The 19,028-nt window shown below is 40.3% G+C and overlaps 1 protein-coding gene across 1 annotated transcript in view; it reads right to left on the reverse strand.

Annotated features, from left to right (window-relative positions):
• Positions 1-19,028, reverse strand: part of LOC308064201 (uncharacterized protein) — a 40,539-nt gene that overhangs the window by 20,163 nt on the left and 1,348 nt on the right. The window contains exon 2 of the mRNA XM_080388253.1: positions 1-18,998. This exon is cut by the window's left edge and continues 20,163 nt beyond it. The gene's annotated coding sequence lies outside the window, so the exon portion shown is untranslated. The remainder of the gene's footprint in view (positions 18,999-19,028) is intronic.

A 19,028-nucleotide genomic window follows, 5' to 3' on the forward strand; every position in this document is an offset into this window, starting at 1 on the left:
CCACACAAATGAATTTTTTCCATTTGTTGCTTAAGAGTCTTCTGACAATTCAGGCACCTCCAATTTCTTCCACCAAGGCTGAAACACGCTTGGAGATTAGGACTTTTAAAAACTTCAGTGAGGTTTGCAATTTGAATTGAAAGCCCTATTCTTTAGGTGTTTAGAACACCAAAATGTGTGACTGCAAGTGTACTTACTGGATTGTACTACATGGTTAGCATCTATTACTGTCTTCTAGATTGGTTTTCATATGACACACAGAACTTCTTAGCTACCTGTAAGCCTACGTACTTAAGCTTCCTTGAAGGTTTCAGACTTTTCCTTGGTCTAGGTCACGGGTTCTGGTCATCCTGTGAATATTGTCTTCTAGGCAGTAGGGTTGGGTTCAGTAAACCATCTGAATACTACCTGCTCTTCCAAAAGACCAACAAAGCTTGGTGCAGGGAATTTTAGAATCCTTGGATCAAAGAAAAGACCTGAGCTAGAAGAAAGTCAGTGCTGGGCTGTTAAGAGTGAATAGGAAAACTGCTGGTGATGACAATGGCACAAAATCAGGCCCACCTGACGTTAAGGTAGATGATTTGAGGTGTAAAGTCTTCAAGGAGCCACTGAGCTGAGAAAGGCAAGGGGGGAGGGGGGGGGGGGGAAAAGCACTGGAAACTGTATTATATGTTGGGTATAATGACTATTTGTTTTGATATTTTGCCTCCATTTTTGTCTAACCACTAAACTGGCCTGAAGCCATGTCTCACATGGCCTTCAATTCTTTAGGATTTAGGAGATGGTGTGTTCTTGTAAAAGCCCCTTCTGGCGCAGAAGTTTCTCTCCTAAACCTCAGTGCTTTCTCTCTCATAAGCATTTATAGGATTTTTTTGTATGCTTTTTGAAATTTGATGACCTTGTGCCATTCCCAGTCTTCAAAGTAATATGTATTGATGGACAACGAAAAGGCCATACTGTGGGGCTGTGATTTAATTTCAGAGATCTGGTATTACAGCAGCAAGTTAAACACAAACAGCAACAATTAAGTCTCCCTCTCCTCACCTCCCTCCTCATAAAGCAGCAGCTGTGACTTCAGAAACAACACCCAGCACCAGATACTAATTCAAGTCTGAGGATTTTCGTTTCAACTAATTACATGAGCAGTGTTCCAGGGCACTGTCTCCATTTCTGAGCTTCATCTATTTAATTTCTTCATTCTCAGCACTTATCCATGTGAATAGCAGATGACATGCAAACCTAGCAGTAGTCCTGTTGCTCCAGTTGTTTCTATTTAATCAGTCATGAAAAACAGTCTTGCAGTAAAGTTTTCCACACTTCTCATCTTCTCAGCTTGAACTAACTCTCCATCATTTCCCCTCTAGCATCAACAAAGATTCTACAGAGAAAAAAACAAACAACCAAACCAAAAGCAAACCAAAAAAACAGGAAAACAAAAAACTGCATTAAGCTACCTCAGAAAACAAAAAGTGGTTCATGGAGAAGGGCACACCACCAGTGGCATGACTTTCCTCTGCTCCAAGAGCGATACTTGTCTTGTTGGTCTCCAGAGACTTCATTGGCGCTGGCACTGGAGGAAAAGAAAACTTATAAAAAGCTCTACAAAGACACACCTGGAAATTCAGTAGTTATTTCTTACTTTATTCTTTCCTGTGCAAATAATTATGTTTGCCAGTGCACATTGCAACAGAAATGTTCTGACAGACTGCAGGTGATGAGGTGGAAGTTCACAGAAGTCAATTACTTTGTTAAGTTGTGGTCACTGTTATGAAAGCTGCTTTTCCATGGCTTTAGGCACCCTGGCCCTTCTTTCTCTTGCTACTTTTCTAAATACGGACTTGCATTTCAATCTGTGTTGGGTGGGGTTTTTTTGGTTGGTTGGTTGGGTTTTTTTAATTAGCAGCACACATTGAAAAGGATGTCACTGCTGATGATACTCTAATTCTCTGGACTGGGATCTTTGAAAAAGCTTGGGTGCCCAACCTCTTAAAACTGAACTTTGGTCTTAAAGGGTTTCCATCCACTGCTAGGACTCACCTAAACAGAGCCCCTAGCTGCAGTTTCCACCCTCCTGTTGGCAGTAGAGTCATGTCATCAAGTCACAGTACTTAAAAGACTACAAAAATCAGCATTTTGCTTGCATATATAACAAATAGCCCTAAAAAAAGAAAGATACAGCTCTGCTTTGTCACTATCCAGAGAATACAAGAGCTCTTAAGACTGAAAACAAATCCTTTTTCCTTCTGACCATGTAAGCTTCCCAGCCACTAAGAATAAATGCTTTATAAAGACTGCAGTAAATCCAAGTTAAATTTTAGTGTACTTATAACTAGTGATGGATTCCACAAAATAATTTAAATCACATAAATTTATACTTTTGAAAAAAGTTTGTTATTGTGTTACTTCATGTATCAGTAGCACCAAGGGGCTCTGTAACATTCACAAAGCTCTAGAGACAAGGTATCTTTCATGTAGCTCAAAGGTTCATTCATTTTAGCCACTCGGGAGCCTTCACTGATCTGCTGTTCTTCATTGTACTGAATCTGAGCTTCTAAGCCTGTTTTCCAAATCTCCTGTGATTTAGCTCTGACCAAGCTATTTCTGGCTTAGCATGTTGTGCAGGGTGGGGGGTGGCTGACTGCTATGACGGCTTTTTAAATGCAAATATGCAAATGACCTTCAGTTTGTCCTCCTCCAAGTGCCTCTAAGCGTAGCATGAATTTCCCCCAATATTTAGACTGCTAATACCACCCTTTTCTCCAAACCTCTAATTAGCATTTCCTTCTGTGTTGGTGCCTGTTGGAATTAATTGATATTTTTTAGATGCTGAAGGGCAGGAACATATGGTGCCACCTTGTGTGCTGTGTGGATCTGTATAAAACCCTGCTTCTGTAACCGCTGAGTCAGTTCCTTTTTTTTCCTCCACGATGGCAGTAGCTCCAAGACTGACAAGTAGTGAAGGTGAAAACATTTAACCCAGTGTCAGAGCACTGTGCCTACAGCTGCATTAGGGAATACTATGGGCCAATAGAAAGATATGTGTAGAGAGAAACACTCAGTGTTAAAGACTTGGCTTTCAGACTGTGCCTATCAGGAGGGTTGCTTTGGACTAGGTCAGTTCTTGCCCCCTGGGCGGAACCCCAATATGCAGATGAAGCATATTGCCTGTGTTGCTGGGGCATGTATTTTTTGGTTTCAAACAGAAGGAAACCAGCTCCTGTGCTCCAAGGCTGCTCTGTGATGCCTACCCTGCATTTGCTGATCTCTATGAAGTTTATTCAAAGTGGTAAGCATGAAAAGTTGGGAGATAATAAACGTAAGCATACCCTATACATGCCAGACTTCTCCCCTGTAGCAGCAATGCCCCATGTGTGATCTAATACCCAGTTCTTTTTCCTACAGATATCCAAACTGTGAATTGTTAACTCATGCTCTGGATTTAAAGTGGGTTTGAACTAACCATCTCCTTTGGCAAGAAAACATGGGTGTGATGAGGGGGTTGCTAATGCCAAGCTCCATGCCTGTAGATGCAGTGCAGATGTAAACAAAACTGTTTGGCTTTCTAAGACTGGCGTAATCTTCCAGAAATATCCCAGCAACCTCTGTGGCCTTTTTCACTCATAAGCCACATACAAGTGACACACACAGGCATTGTGAATAGCAGATGACATGCAAACCTAGCAGTAGGCCCGTTGCCTCAGTTGTTTCTATTTAATGTCATGAAAAACAGTCTTGCAGTAAAGTTTTCCACACTTCTCATCTTCTCAGCTTGAACTAACTCTCCATCATTTCCCCTCTAGCATCAACAAAGATTCTACAGAGAAAAAAAAAGCACCCAGCAAAACAAAAAACTGTGTTAACCTACCTCAGAAAACAAAAAGTGGTTCATGGAGAAGGGCACACCACCAGTGGCATGATTTTCCTCTGCTCCAAGAGCGATACTTGTCTTGTCGGTCCCCAGAGACTTCATTGGCGCTTGCACTGGAGGAAAAGAAAACCTATAAAAAGTTGCCTGTGGTGGGCGGTGAAGCAGCCAGTCATTTCTGTACCAACAGCCAAAGGACACAGGGGTTCAGTGACTTCAGTGCTCTAGTTTGCAGTTGTTGTGACTTGGACTTTGCTCCAAGCAGCAATACAAAGCATCAGCTGAACGACTGCTTGATGCTGGCTTTCACTCTAAGAGTAAAGGATGCCAGTCCAAACACAAAAGGACAGCCTACCTGAAGTCCTTGAAGAAAACCACAGCCAGAGCACACCAGAACATGTTGCCCTTGTTTTGGCATGGAGACCTTTGGTATGGAGCCTTTGTCAGCAGGTCTGGTCATACATGACTCGCTGGGGTTGGGGCCTGGGATCCATGTAAACTTGTTTGAGGCTGCGATTCCAAACTCCCCTGCGAGTTTCTCAGTGACTGGAGCAGCTCCCGGGGACCGCAAGCAAGCCCTGCCCAGCAGCCTTGGCCATAAGTTCCTGGGGCCTCTCCCAAAGAGCATGCCTCCCCGCTGCACAGGAGTCCATCCCTGGGGAATATTTTGGCCTTGTTTCTGTGTTTTGAAGAGAAAGAAAAGGGTACAGCGGTTGTGTGTAGAAGGCAAACATTATCTGACACTGTATGTGAGCAGCGAGGTGTGAGAAGACAGGCCACAGGGCTCGGAGGCAGGGAGAGGCTTCCGGAACAGGTATTCCTGCCCCATGACAGATACACATAAGGTCTGAGCTGCTCAAGCTGTCGGTCCCCACACCTGACAGGGGCCAGGCACCACTTCTGCATGCAGCGACCCATCGGATCAGAGAGCTGCGCTCCCCGCTGCGCACGGGTCCCTCCCTGGGCAGCTCTGCCCTCTTCAGCACCCTGGCCCTGCCACACACCACCAGGCAGGGATGCTGCACATCATTATGCGAATGTTATTTCTTAGAAAGCAAAGGCTGGATTCTGCATCTACTGACATGCTGCTGCTGTGGGATTAAGGCATCTACGTTTGTATCGCAATTACTCCGGGTGCCTTTATTTTTATATCACCCTTATTCAGGGACTAGTGGTCGTAGCATAAACATGCAATGTATTACCAGCTTCCTGATGCCATTGTTAACCTTCTTCAGAATTAAAAAAAAAAAAAAAAAAAAAAAAAAAAAAAATTGAAAAGACACTGAAAAGCCCTAAAAGAAAAGAGAAAAAAAACAAGAGCCCCACCAATCCAAAACCTGAAACTAACCCGCCATTGCAAGAAAAGGTGGTGCCTGCAAACCAGAGATGCTGAAAAACTAAATGGGCCATGGCTTTTAGCACTGATTTGGTACATCTTGCTCCCAGGTCTTCAGCAGATGACAGTACCAAGGAACTAGTGCAGATCTGGGAATGCAATCCAGACTTTGTTATTCCTAAACCATTCAGCTTAATCCCTTCTTAGAGAGGACAAATGCATTGAATAAAAGTTTATTGTTTTTAAGCTATGCTGTAGACCCACCTACTGAGATTTTTGGTTTGGTTTTTTTTAAGTTTATGGGCTTCGCTACCTACTGGTAGAAAGTTGCATACACATTTTTATCAGCCAAGGAAAACCATAAATTGGCTGCATTTACTGACAGAGGAAGGTGCTGCTAAGGCAAATGTTCTATTTCCTACTGAGAGGCTGTGAATCATAGCACACACAGTAATATGCACAGAGCTCTTATTCTAATGTAAAAATACTGGGGTGAATTTGTTGCCTGGAAGAAATGAAATGCAGTGAGGTAGATACCTTAATCTGTTGCTTGCTAACATAATGTGTTTTGGATAGCTTTTCATTATATTACCCTAAACAGCTGGACATTTGAGTTGATGAGAATTTATCATTTTTTCATGATTAATATAGGTTTTCCTGAGGTAAAGGTATTTCTAGCACAGCAAAGGGTTATTTTATTTTCCTTATTTTACTCTCATTCATCTTCACATCTCTCCTACTGACTTTTTATTTCAGCACCTTTTGCTTTTCATGGGTCTTTAGTTCCATTAAACATCCAGCGATAATTAGACTCTATTGTCTAAACTGTACCAAACACTTCACTCAAAATCAGAGAGCATTTAATTACTTAGCCCACAGGTTACACCCCATCTTGCAACATTAACACAAATGAATAGTTGAAATGCTTGTTACAGCTTCACGAAAATGTAAAAAAAGCTTCTTTAATGGCAATCAAGATTTCCATTTCACTATTGATGAAGACAAGCATGACAATTCCTTGCTACTCAGATGACTGCTGAGCTGTTTGTCATGGGGGGAAGGCAGGGGAGCAGAAATGCTCATTTCTGTCCTTTCCCAAGCACAGCTGCGCAGGCAAAGCCCGGTGCCTGTGCTGAGCACCTGTGGGGTCAGAGCCAAAAGAGGGGTGAAGCAGCAGGGTGGCCTGCCACGGACAGGATCAAATTCCCAGATTTTCACTCCTGCATCTTTTTTTTGATCTCTGAGTGCTTATTCTGGTATTCAAATGGGAAGCAAGGAAGTCCAGAACCAGCTGCTAATCTAGTAATATCTGTTTCGTTTCTAATTAATACAGCAAGAGAATGCTAAAGTTCAGTTTATCTGTGTTTATTAAATATTCTGATGTCTCTGGATGTACTACTACCATGCTACCAAGCTCTTCTGATTACCTGATATTTTACTCATGTTCAGGGAGGGAAGAGGTGCAAGACAGGTTTGGGGTACTCACTGTTAATGTAGCTGTCCATATCTTCTAACCATTCACAGGCAGAAGAGGAGACATTAAGCCCCAAAAAACATCAGAGCAAACTAAACTAACTAAATATCTTAGGTCACGTCCTTCTTTTCTAACCTGGACAGGGTGACTGCGACAAAATTAGCCACATGCAGGTGAGGTAGGAGAAATTCAGCTACCATGTGCCATCCAACAGGCAGTATTTCTTTCAGGAGCACAGTAGACATAAGGGTGAACTGGATGCCCACTGGATGCTAGACAAAGCATCTAGTGCAAAGTTTACTAAAACTCCAAATCCTAAAACAAGTCATTTTGTGAAAATCTCACCCTTCTTCCTAAAAGAAAAAAAAAAAAGAAAAAAGAAAAAAGAAAAGTAACTCCCACGCACTCAGTCTCAGCTGTCACCCCCCCAAAAAACAGCTGTCACAAAAATGAAATTAATGTCATCAAGCATCAGACCTAGTTCATGATTTCTGAATATTCTGAATTGAAAACATGTTGGTTGCTACAGAAGTAAAGAATATTAGGCAGTTCACTTAAGAAGTTAAATCTCTTAAGTAATTACTCTTCAACGTGTCAAAACCATGAATAATAATTATTTGTGGTCTCTAACAAAGCTGAATACAGTGGTGTGAAAGTTATTTGAAAAAAATGGAAAAGACTAAACAGAACCAAAACCTGAAAGTGCTTTAAATCTGTATGCTTTCTGGAATACTTGGAGGAAAAGGTCTGCTTAAGTGAGTGAACAAATTCTTCTCAAAGTAGTTCAGACCAGTGACCAGCAGTAATGTTTTCCAGGTACGCTTTACTCCTCCTTCCTCTTCTTCTCAGTAATAATCCTCTAGCACCATTTTAAATGAAAATTCTGTCAGGTTCAGAGTCTGCCTCTACTTTGCAAGACATTTAAGTGTCTGTTAAAGTAAAACTCCCCAAAGGAGCCTCTTCTTGCAGATGGATCTATGTAAGTCATCTTTTCAAAGAAAACCTGTGCTGAAATTATGCAGAACTGCTCAAGCTGTGCTTGGGATAATTTGTTGACGACATTGGGTTAGGCAGCTCAGTCTGCAAGAGCAAGTTGTGCAAGTTAACAAGGAAAATAAAATCAAACTCCTAGATTTCCCCTTTAAAAACTGGAAAAATATTTTTTATAGAGAAAATTATCTGAAGAAAAACAAAATCCAATTTATAACACTTAATTCATTTTGGTGATCTTCAGAATGCCAAACTTTTCAGTCACTTGCTGTGGTTCACTAGCATAGCTGGCTATTAATAGTGGCAGACGTATTTTTGGTGTTCCCATTGTAAAGTACATTGTAAAGTACAAAACCAGTATTACCATTACCAGTTTCTAAGTATTTTTATAATTTTTACAGTGTGCTGCTGTCTCTCTCTTCCTTGTTCATCCTACAGGTAAAAAACTAAGGAAATAAGGAAGATTTTCCATTCTCCCTCATGAAATTAAAATTTCCAAAATTGAGTTGAACTGTGCACTGCCAAAATTATGGTAAATATTCCTGTTTAGTGTGTTACTTTTTTTTTTTTTTTTTTTTTGTAATAAGACCTTGCTACAGCCACTTTTTAATAAATTACATTAAGTACAAGTAGACAGGTGCCTCATATACTGCTGCCATCTCTGTGGGAAGGTTTCCAATAAATGTGCAATTCCATGAGTTTGAGGTGTCTGCCATTCCTTAAGAGGAAGGTAAGTAAATAAAGCAGCAAGTCCTTGTTTATATTTTACTAACTAACAAACAAACAAACAAAGCCATGTCTAACAAGCAGTTGTGGTATTTTAATGGAGAAATCTGTCTTTAAACAGCTCTCAGAATTAGCACTTTAGAAACCATGTGTTTGACTGATAACTGCTGCAATGTTTTAGGGGTGTCACATCTCAGGGGAATCGCAGAGAATGTTGGAGCATAAGTCAGATCAGCCAATATTAACAAAGTAGCACTAAATATCTGTAGTTTGCAATGGAAAATGACACAGTTTTCTATTTGGACTTCAGACAGAGATAAAATGAATATAATATGGTATTCCATCATTACTCTTCAGAGCTCTGAAACCCCTAACATCCTTGACCTTGCACCAGCTAGTGTTCAAATTTAGTTTATTCTAGAAGTTCAGTGAAGCCTTCTAGCATAGCAAAGGTTTATGCACATGCTTTGTACAAAGCACCTTCAAAATGTCATTAAAAATTATTCATTAAATATTACATTCATGTGTGTTAAGGTTGAATTAGTAGGCAGACCGCAGAGACATGTATATTTTACTTCTACAGTTTTCTTTCATCTTATTAATAGGACCTTCCATTGTATTCCTTAAAAAACCCACAAAAATCTTTAGCATTTCTCTTGCTTTTACTTATCTTCAACAACGTGCCATTTCCAATGATCCCTCCTACAATTACAGTAGACATGCGGTGCATAGCTCGGCACAGCAGTGGGTAAGGGAGAAAACTTCTGTGAAATAGAGACTTTAGAGTTCAAAACCTCTGATTGAAAGAATCCATAGTGGACTATCTTTTTCTGAAAGTGAAAGAGTTCATTTGCATGAGATGGAATTTTGATAAACGCTTGTAACACAAAACCCGTGAGCCTTGCACTGGAGTTAGAGTATTCTGCACAGGCTGGAGCTGATGAAGATTTGTTTGGTTTGATTTTTGCTGCCGTAAGAAAGGTGAGATTTTACTCACCCCCTAAAAATACAAGGGAATATCTTATACACCTGCTAATGGAAAGGTAAGCTGCAGATTGCCTCATAAATTTACAGACTGGCATCACTAGAAAGAGTTGGCTTTTTACATTATCTGAAAAGAGAAAAATAATTCATTACAGCACATCTCTGCAGAATAATTCTGACACTTCACCTGACCAGTCTGAACCAATGCTGATTTTAGGAGCCTAAGACTGGTCCGTGATAAGGATGCATTAATCTTCCAGCTGGGTTTCCAACTGGACTTGAAGAAACAAGAATTGCACTATTATTTGACTAATCAAAATTAAGCTAATTCATCAGAATTTTATTAACGTTAGATTTAGATCAAACCTTGGATCTCAATTCCAAATCAAAGTCTTGAACTTAAAAAGGACATGATTTTATCTGTCTCCAAGCATTAGCAAGACCAAAACCCAGAGACTGCAGTTAGATGAGAAGGTCGGCGTGCTTCATGGCACACTTCTGAGTCCTGCTCTCTCAACCATCTTAATCAAGATTTTGGTTAACATGAGCAATAGCTGTCTTCCAGGCTGTGTGACTGCTGTCCTTACCATATGAGTTAAGGCAAAGATAACTACCTGGACCCCCAAATTCCACTCTGGTAAAAGGTTGTGATGCGTCTGAAAAATTCACCTGGACACCTGGGACCTCAGAAATGCCCTCTGTCCACCAAGCTAAGATACAGCTTTTCTCAGACGCTCAAAAGGCAGAGCTATAGATTTAACAATGTCATCTCCTGCACTTGGCAACCTGAAATGGCAACAAGAATCAGGATGCTGATGAACACCAAAGTGTCATCTATGAGGCCGTTTCTGGACTAGGTTTGACCCATGCTTCGATAAGAGTTGGTGTCACAGCTTGGATCGCTCACACGTGCAGCCCCTTTTCACTTACACAACAGTCCACTCCTACATTGCATACTCAGCTGGAGTGGGTGAGACATGAAAGTCTACAGAAGCCTGGAAGGGAAGAAAATATTTCTTCTTCCCCCCTACCAACATTTCCAGGGTTAACAATAATCAGCAATCTGCACATATGGTATTCTTGAAATTTGAGAGCTATTTGCTTTATAACTCGTCTTTCTCCTCTCCTCTCCCACCAGAGGTGCAAAGGTTAACCCACAGATCTGTCTGCCATTCCACAGCCAAGGTCTGTGCCCCTCAGCAGTCTCCCCAGATTCACTTCAAATGTAAGCTGATAATTAAAGATGGATGAGGGTTCGCCCAAATGGAAGTGTTTGTAAGTGAATGGAAACAGCATGAGATACAGAGAATTGAAGACCCAGTGATACAAAGATGAAAAACTTTTGCCGAGCTACTGGTTGTTGAAAAAGGAATTTAAACATTATACATAAAAATTTTAAATGGGATGTGTTCCCTGCAGATAAACCCCATCATCTCGATTTTGTACCTACGAAAAAACTCCCTGTTCTTTTAGCTGGCATGACTCTCTAACAAGAAAAAAATGTCCCAGAAGGACAGAAAACACATATTACTTCTTCCTTTTCCTTCCTTCATTTCTAATTATACTGTTATATTGACTTTAGCAGAAATATGTGTGGTGTAAATGAATTCATATAATTGTGAGAACTTCTGTTTGTTAATTCCCTGGTCTTATTATATTCTGCCAGTCTTGTGCTGAACCATCTAAACGGTTAAAACCCCACAGATGCACCAGCTGTGACCACCTGTGTCAGGAAGATCCTGAGTATCAGCTGCAGAAAGACTGGAATCAACACTGACTTAATGATGAGTTGGTGCAGCGCTGTGGCGCGGCAGTCAGTGAAGGCAAGGTGGGTGTGATGGTTGGGCTCCTGTGATGCGTGATTGACTCCTGACATGCCAAGTAATGTCAGAACAAGTCCCAGCCAGAAGAAAAGACCACACAAAAGGCAGGAGCTGGGATGCAGCTCTGTCTTTTGGGACACCTAGTTGAATGACTGACAAAAATCTATTATGGAGAAAGGGGAGAGCATGACTAAAAGGTCTCACAGTGTTTATTCTGACAGGATGATTAATTTCTCATTACTCATCCAGAATGGGGCTGTCTTGGGGGAATTCAGAGAAATATTTGATTCTTTCAAACATTGATTATTTGGAGAAAAGCTTTTGCATAAATCCAAACACTTTACCCTGCCTTTGTTTTGAAATGGCACAGCGGGAGCTTTCTGATTTCTTGACGGAAGTTCTTCAGGGTCTCAACACTATCAGGATTCTCTATTTCAAAGCCAGGAGCCAAACCCTTTGCTGCTTCAGAGGTTCTAACTTACTTGGGCCATACTGTGCCCTTTCAGGCCAGCTGGTTCCTTCTCCTCCTCCCCCACTAGGACTATTGGCCCTGCTGATGTGTTGGGCTAAAGTCCATAAGAGGAAATAATGTGTCTACTAACCTGCAGTGCTGCTTGGCTCCAGGAATTTTACCTGATAGCCACCTGGATTATACTCTTGACTTCTTCCTGCAAGGAAGCACTTTATATTCGATGACCCTCCAGAAATAGATTAAGTATTTGCTGCTTTACTTTTGCTGGTTTCTACCTTGCATGGCTCCTGCTTTTACAGCTTGGGTCTCAAGCGCCATTCAAGAAGCTCTGTGTGTTTATACCATCTACAGCAGCTGAGCTCAAGAGAGAAAGGGAAAGCTAGGACAGTGCCTTTGCCCTTCACAAAAACCATACGCAGCAATGGCCATGCTGAATCAGACAAGAAGTCCCACTAGCTCAATATCCTGTCTAGGTAGCAGGTGCCTAAGTGAAAAATAGGTATATGAACAGGGCAAACATTACAAGGAAATTTTCCAACTTAACTATTTTTGTTGGAGGTGCAGGGGGAAAGAATCAGATCTGGATGTAGCAAGAGAAGGGGAAAATAACTGAAAGTGAAAAGCATTAACAAAAAAGGTCATTCATCAGAGAAGTCGTGAAGGAAAAGGGGAGGAACTGTGGAAACAGGAGATGAGGAAAGACAGTCCATGAGGCAGAAAGAGCTGCAGGAAATTGGTTGGGGTAATAGACATGGAGGAAGGATGGATGAATGGAGCAGTCAGAGGCCATGAAACAAGGGAACCAAGCATATGCCAGCAGGTAATAAGAACAGCCACTCTCTACTGTCAGCTATGTACATAAGAGAAAGGTGTTTAAGAGCAGAGTTTAAATGCTTATGTACTTAAGAGAGTCTGGGTTTTGAGTAATTTTGAAAACTTCATGATTTTCTATCTGTCTTCCCCTAAATACCTTATAAATCTGGTCCTTTGCCTATATGTTGCTGAAGTAAGGCAGAGTAAAAATAAACAAGGGAGAAACTAGGACCTGGTTGTTATAAGGCAGCTTTTCTGATATCTCTGTAAAATGAGAGGGTGACACTGCTCCCGGAGTGCACAGAAGCCTCAGCTGTTCTGAACTGAATGGCAGGGTTTATTTTTCCTAATTTCCCCTGGGGTCAGGATACTGCCTTGCAGTTCTAGGACATTGAAGGACCCTTTTGGAATGGAGAGGATGATTTCTGAAGGGTTGAAGGATTCTCCCCTTCCCTGACATATACGTTCTGTCCCACAGTAATTACAGTTGGTAATTACAGCTACTACCGCAATTTTTTAGGACAAGCTGCACAGGCTGGTTAGATTTGATCCATTAGAAATGATGGATCCATTTTTGCCCATTTTATTAAATCTCCTTTTTTCCCCCCTCCACAAAATGCTTCGGTGTCCTGGAAACCTGATGCCCGATGTTTGCAGATTTTCAGGATGTATTTGTTTAAGACATATGACCATGCTGACTGAAAGAGAGCTCAATTTTATTAGGCAGTAGCTGTATGCTCTAAATTTAATTTCTTACTGGAAAAAACCCAAAACAACAACTTGAAAGCTGCATAAAGAGTGTTGTTTCATAGCTTGTGCGTGTGTCTGATGAAGCAGCATTTCTTAATGAAGAGGAGTATGTCAAAGTTCATGGCAATAAGGAAACAGAAGCTCACAGTAAATGTTCAAGTGAGCAAAGCTTTCAGCTTTTTGTTCATTATGATTCCAAGATGGTATAATGTGGAAGTGCTAGATTGTAAATTGTGAGGATGTAAATATTCATTAGTTTTCTACCCACTGTGCTGATATTCAGTTGGTATTTCTGGTGACTTCTACAACTTAAGTAGTAGTAAGAACACTATTAGTAATCATTTAAGATTCCTTCTTATATTTACCTGCAATAAATACTTCATTTAAACAGCATTCAGTGTGAAGCTAAATGTTTTGAGTACAGGTAAAATTCGGCTGCGTGCCCATCATATCAGCACTATCTTCTGTCTCAAAGGCAATAGTAATCAAAGTTGGTCAGTGTTTTAAGTTTGTAAAAGTAAACCCACCCTGAATTATTGTAGAGAATTGTTTCTTTATTAAAATAGGTGTCTTTCAGCAGCTGGTAAAATAGCAGTCACAATATATTTCTAGGGATAAAGTATATTTTTATTTTGTTTTAGGATAATGTTTTCTTTCAGGATAGAGTCTTTGCCACAAAAGGCCAAGAAGGTAGTATTTGTGCAAGCCTGTTTTACTTTCTTATTGACAGTGACATTAAAAAAAAATGTTGGAAATTGATTGGTTAATAGGGACTTGGCTACTCCAGGGAAGAAACTTAGCTTTTACACTTTCTCCTTCTGTTACTGAGGAAAAAAAAGGCTAAATTTTTAGACTGAATCCTGTTTACAGAACTTGGTCTGAGGAAAACAATAGCCTTGATCTGGATTTTTATTCTAGTTTCTATCCAATTTCCTTCTCTATTTCATTTAGAAAGTGATCTTCTAGTTATCACAGACTTGATCTTAAATTAATGCCTGTAAATTTTTATGGGAAAAGAGAACTACAGTAAATAAAATAGCTGCTCTGTTTCCAATACAGTCTCAAATCCAAAATAATTTTATCTTCATGACAGAGAAAAAGGGATGCTTCATCAGCTAGATCCTTTTACATTCCCAGTTAGATAGTCTCAGTGAGCATTAAATGATTACAAACATAGTGAGTAAATATAGCGCAGGGGATCATGGTTTTGTATATTTTAAAGTTTCCATTAAAATTAAAACATTTCTTTGTTTATATAAAGTACCGATAGATTTGTTTTTGTAAACAATTACATTTTTACACTTAAATTTCAGATAAATTCCTTACTGCAGTCTTCTGATTAGTCTCTTTTTTCTTTTCTGTGATAGAGCTTTTGCTTAAATAACCCTTCATACCTCACAAACAGCACCTTTTCAGACTTTTGTCTTCTGACAAAATATGAGAAGAGGCTAGAAGAACTTGGTTTTCTTAGCCTGGAGATGAGAAGGCTAAGGGAACCAGACTGCAGTCTTCCGCTATTTGTGGGGAAAGTTACAGAGAAGACAGAGCCAAACCCTCCTTAGAAGTTCTCAGCAAAAGGACATGAGACAAAGGTAACAATTGCTTTGACTAGACAAAAGGAAGAAATTCTTCAAGGTGAGAGGGGGTCAGTGCTGGAAGAGACCACCCAGAGAGGCTAGGGAACCTCCACCCCTGCAGATTTTCAGAAGTCAACAAGGCAAACCCATATGCAACCTGATCTGAGTTTGCAATTAGCCCTGCTCTGAGTGGGGTATGGGACTGGGTGACCCCCACAGGTCCTTTCCAAACTGAATTTCCCTAATCTTCCATGAAAAAGTACTTAAAATAATGGTAATCTGATTTGTTAATGAGGAAAAGTCAGTCTCCAGAATACTTAACAGCCAGTACTATTCATTAGTTAGCACAGCTCATGGGAGTTGACATGGTATCTTCCAGTTTTTGAAGTTCTAAGCTTACACATAAGCTTATTTCTCTGCAGTTTACATGAACAAATCTTCCTTCAGATGCTGAGTTTTGTTGCTATATGTTCTTTAGGATTAACATCTTAGATAAGACATGGGATAAATTCAAACCTTTTCTCACCATCATCATTATTTTCCTCTGGATTCTCTGCCAATGTACTCCATGTTCAGTCAAATAATTGCAACACTTTTCACAGAAGCATAAATAACTCTATTTACCTGAACTAATAGTCTTGTTCTGCAAATATTTGCCATTGTATATGAGCAGTTCCATTCATTCTAGTGAATTATTCACCTTGTGCCCTAGTGGAAACCCTAGAAAAGTATTTGAGAATCTGCTTCTGTTCGTTTAGAAAAGTACAGAAGTATTAGCTTGCACTCATTCACTGCGCATTATTCACTGCAACACAATCATGTGGTCTTCCCTCCCTCTGTGCGTGAACCTGAGCTTCCTTCCCTAGCTGAACCACTTCACAAATGTCTTACTAGAATTGTATCCATTTCAGTCTTCCTCTTATTCATCCACTATGTGATTACTCTTCTAAGTATTAGTGTTCTTGTCTAGCTTTGTTTCAACCATCAAATACACCAGTGTGTAGTTCAAAACACTAAAAACAATTTAGGTATTCAGAGCAAAGGCCCACACTGCTTCCTTAATGGGTCAAAAATCAACTCTTGATAAAGACAGAAAAAAATAAACAGCTCTAACGATCCTTTAATATATTTTGTACCTAGGTGTAAGTTAGCATTCAGCTACATTTTTATCTATCTCATACTAAGCAAAATTTTTATATACAACATCTCCTGGTATAGAAAATGAGTTACCATAGCTCTGCAAAACCTATCATGTATTATTGTCAGATAATGTAATCCAATAGATAATAACATGTTTTAATAGAATACCCTTCAGAACAGAAGGTCAAGGATGAAACTTTTTCATTCCTTGGTACAGTGCATAAATGTAGGGTGCCCTCTGTTTAACGGATACCTAAATCAATGATTTTTTTAAAATATCCTTTACATTTGCTAAACAAATTTTTCATTGCTATGCTGTATCCTTTTTAGCAATATCAGGCACATTTATGTGGTAATACATGAACAATATAGTCTGACACCATGAAACCTGCCAGGAATCTCTGAGTTTCCCCACAGTGGGCCTGCAAAGCTTACAGAACAGAAAAAAAATCCTCAGTAAAAACAGTAATTTTTTCTGCCGTGCATCTCATGTGTACTTGGTTCTTCCAACTACAGGTTAGAGAGAACTTCTATCCATTTTGCTGAAAGCTACCCTTAAGTGCAAAAATCTGGTCCTTACCCTCCATTACCAACCTGCTTATATGTAAAAACTCTACCAGCAACTTCATAGCAAAATTTCTGTACTTGCTTTCCATATGTGTGTACATATACTGTGGCTGCAAGATAGCAATCCTGTATCGTTGGTGCATGTCCTAATACATCTTCCTACCTTTATTATCTGCTGAATTTATAAAAGAAAGTCAAGACTGAGTTTGGAAATGTTGGAGACAATCCAGTCATATGGAGCACTTCAGAAATTAAGCCCATTGTGTCAAACTTTCAACAGGCCACACAAATAAATTCCAACCAAACTGTGGATTGATTAACTTAAAATCCATAAGCTTTGAAAGAAGTGGTCTTTATTTGAATGGCAAAATATGGAAAGCAGGGAGAAGTGCCCTTTTCCCACCTGCTAATAACAGGTAAGGAAATATTATTTATTATGTTCTGCATCTCTCTCCTAGGACGACGAAGTTCAGGTTTCCTCTGGGATGCTCATCCTTCCTTATACAGTCCATTGGCAAGGCCAGAGACAACAGGGCGTTCCATAGCCTATGCACAGTCTTGAGTAATCCAAGACAAAAGGATGATTATTTGCATGATGAGAGCAGGATATTATACTAAATGAAGGAAGCTAGGATGTGTGGAACTAACGTCTTTAACTTTTTAACTCATCATAGTTCATTTTTCTGTTTTTCCTGGAACTCAAAGGCAGACTTACCTGTACTACTTTATCTCACCCATACTAGTTGTCCACTTGTCCTTTCATTTGCAAATTGCTCGTACTCCAGCTGTTTGTTTAGGCACAACCTATTGCTGGCATATGTCAGGGAACCCTATGCATTCAGGGAAAGCTTCTCCCATCTTCCAACACATGAACACCTTAATTAGTACATGTATATAGCACAAGCATATAAATAGCGTACCGAGAGAAAAGCTAAAATTAAGGTGAAATAAAGTACCTATATTCCACCACTGAAATTAAACTGCAAATACTGTAAGAAACGCTGTTTAGAGTGATATCACCTTACCAATTTAATAGTTCTATAGATACAATATGCATGATGTGTGGGGCCTTAAAATCAGCAAGCATGTTCTTAGGTTTCAGCTGGATTGAAATCACAGTTCAATGTCTCAGAAATTAACATTTTTTGCATTTAATACATTTTTAATAATAAGTTTGCATTTAATAAAAGGCATGTAAAGGAGGTTTTCAAACTGAATTTGCTGTTATCATTCAAAACATGTTTCCATTTCCTGCTCTGCCACTCTGTGATCTTTCTCCTTTTTCACTCTCAAATTAGCTTCCCAACATATTTACTAATTCTCTCAGTTTGGTGTCATCTGGGAACTTGCTGAGGATGCACTCCACCTTGCTACTGAGAGCATCAATGAAGACATAGTACAGCACTGGCCCCAGTACCAGCCCCTCCTAACCACCCACAAAAACTTCTTGTAAGTCTTCACAAAGACTTGCCCCAGTTTTCCCAGGAACTGAGGTGAGCTGGACTGGTCTTTTGTTCCCTGGACTTCCTATTGTCTTTTTTAAAAGGTAGACATAACATTTCCTTTTCAATTGTAGCTGATTTCTGTATTTCAAGGTCATGTAAAACTTTGCTGTATTTGCTGCCAGTTGAACTCATTTTGTGAAAGCAAAGTCAATGCCAAACAACCCGAGAGTTTTGCAATGCTGTAATCTGCTGCCAAGCTCCATGCCCCCATGGGGACATACCACTTCCCCTCCTGGCATCCCATCAGAAGCTAAGGATCCTACCCTTTACAGGTGGGAGACCCGCAGTTTACCAAGCACCTCTGAGCATAAAATTTGCAATACCTTAAAAGCCTTCCAAGACCCTTCCAAAATACACACAGAAAAATGATACAGTTCTGCATGTACTGTCAATAAGCCTGATGAATATGGGCTGTACCAGTCAGTTTTTCCTATCTCTCACACCATCAATTCCAGTTCCAGTTCACAGAACCTCCTTGCTAATTTCTCTGATGTTGTCAGTCTTTCACCAGGTCTGTGAAGAGAATATAATTGCTGCTTCAATCTCTGTCTCTGGCCTAAGAAGAGGGTTTGAAATATGATGTGGCCTGGAAGGAAAATAAGGTACAGAAAAAGAAGGATGGAAGGAGATTTCAAGAGAAATAAAATGCTGCTCCTCCCTTTCTCCCCTTTGGGCTTTATACCCAGAGGCTGCATTTTAACCACTTGTAAGTATTTAACCTTTTCACAACACCTTGCATTATGGTGCTCTTTGTGAGAATGCTGTGATGCTACACAATCCTGTGGTGAACTACCATGACACCCCAAGGACAAAAGTGGGCCTATCTGCTAAAAAATGTCCTTCAGAAAACTGTTACAAGTAAACCCCGCCGAATTACAAAAGTGAGTGTGCCCCCCCTCCGGCAGCCCTGGGCTGCGGGGATGGAAGGTTGGTCCCCACCTCCCCCCATCCCCTGCCCCTGCCACTGCCCCTGCCCCTGCTGCTGCCGCTGCCCCTGTCCCTGTCG

This window comes from Falco punctatus, assembly GCF_963210335.1.
Source record: "Falco punctatus genome assembly, chromosome: 5".
Lineage (NCBI taxonomy): Eukaryota > Metazoa > Chordata > Aves > Falconiformes > Falconidae > Falco > Falco punctatus.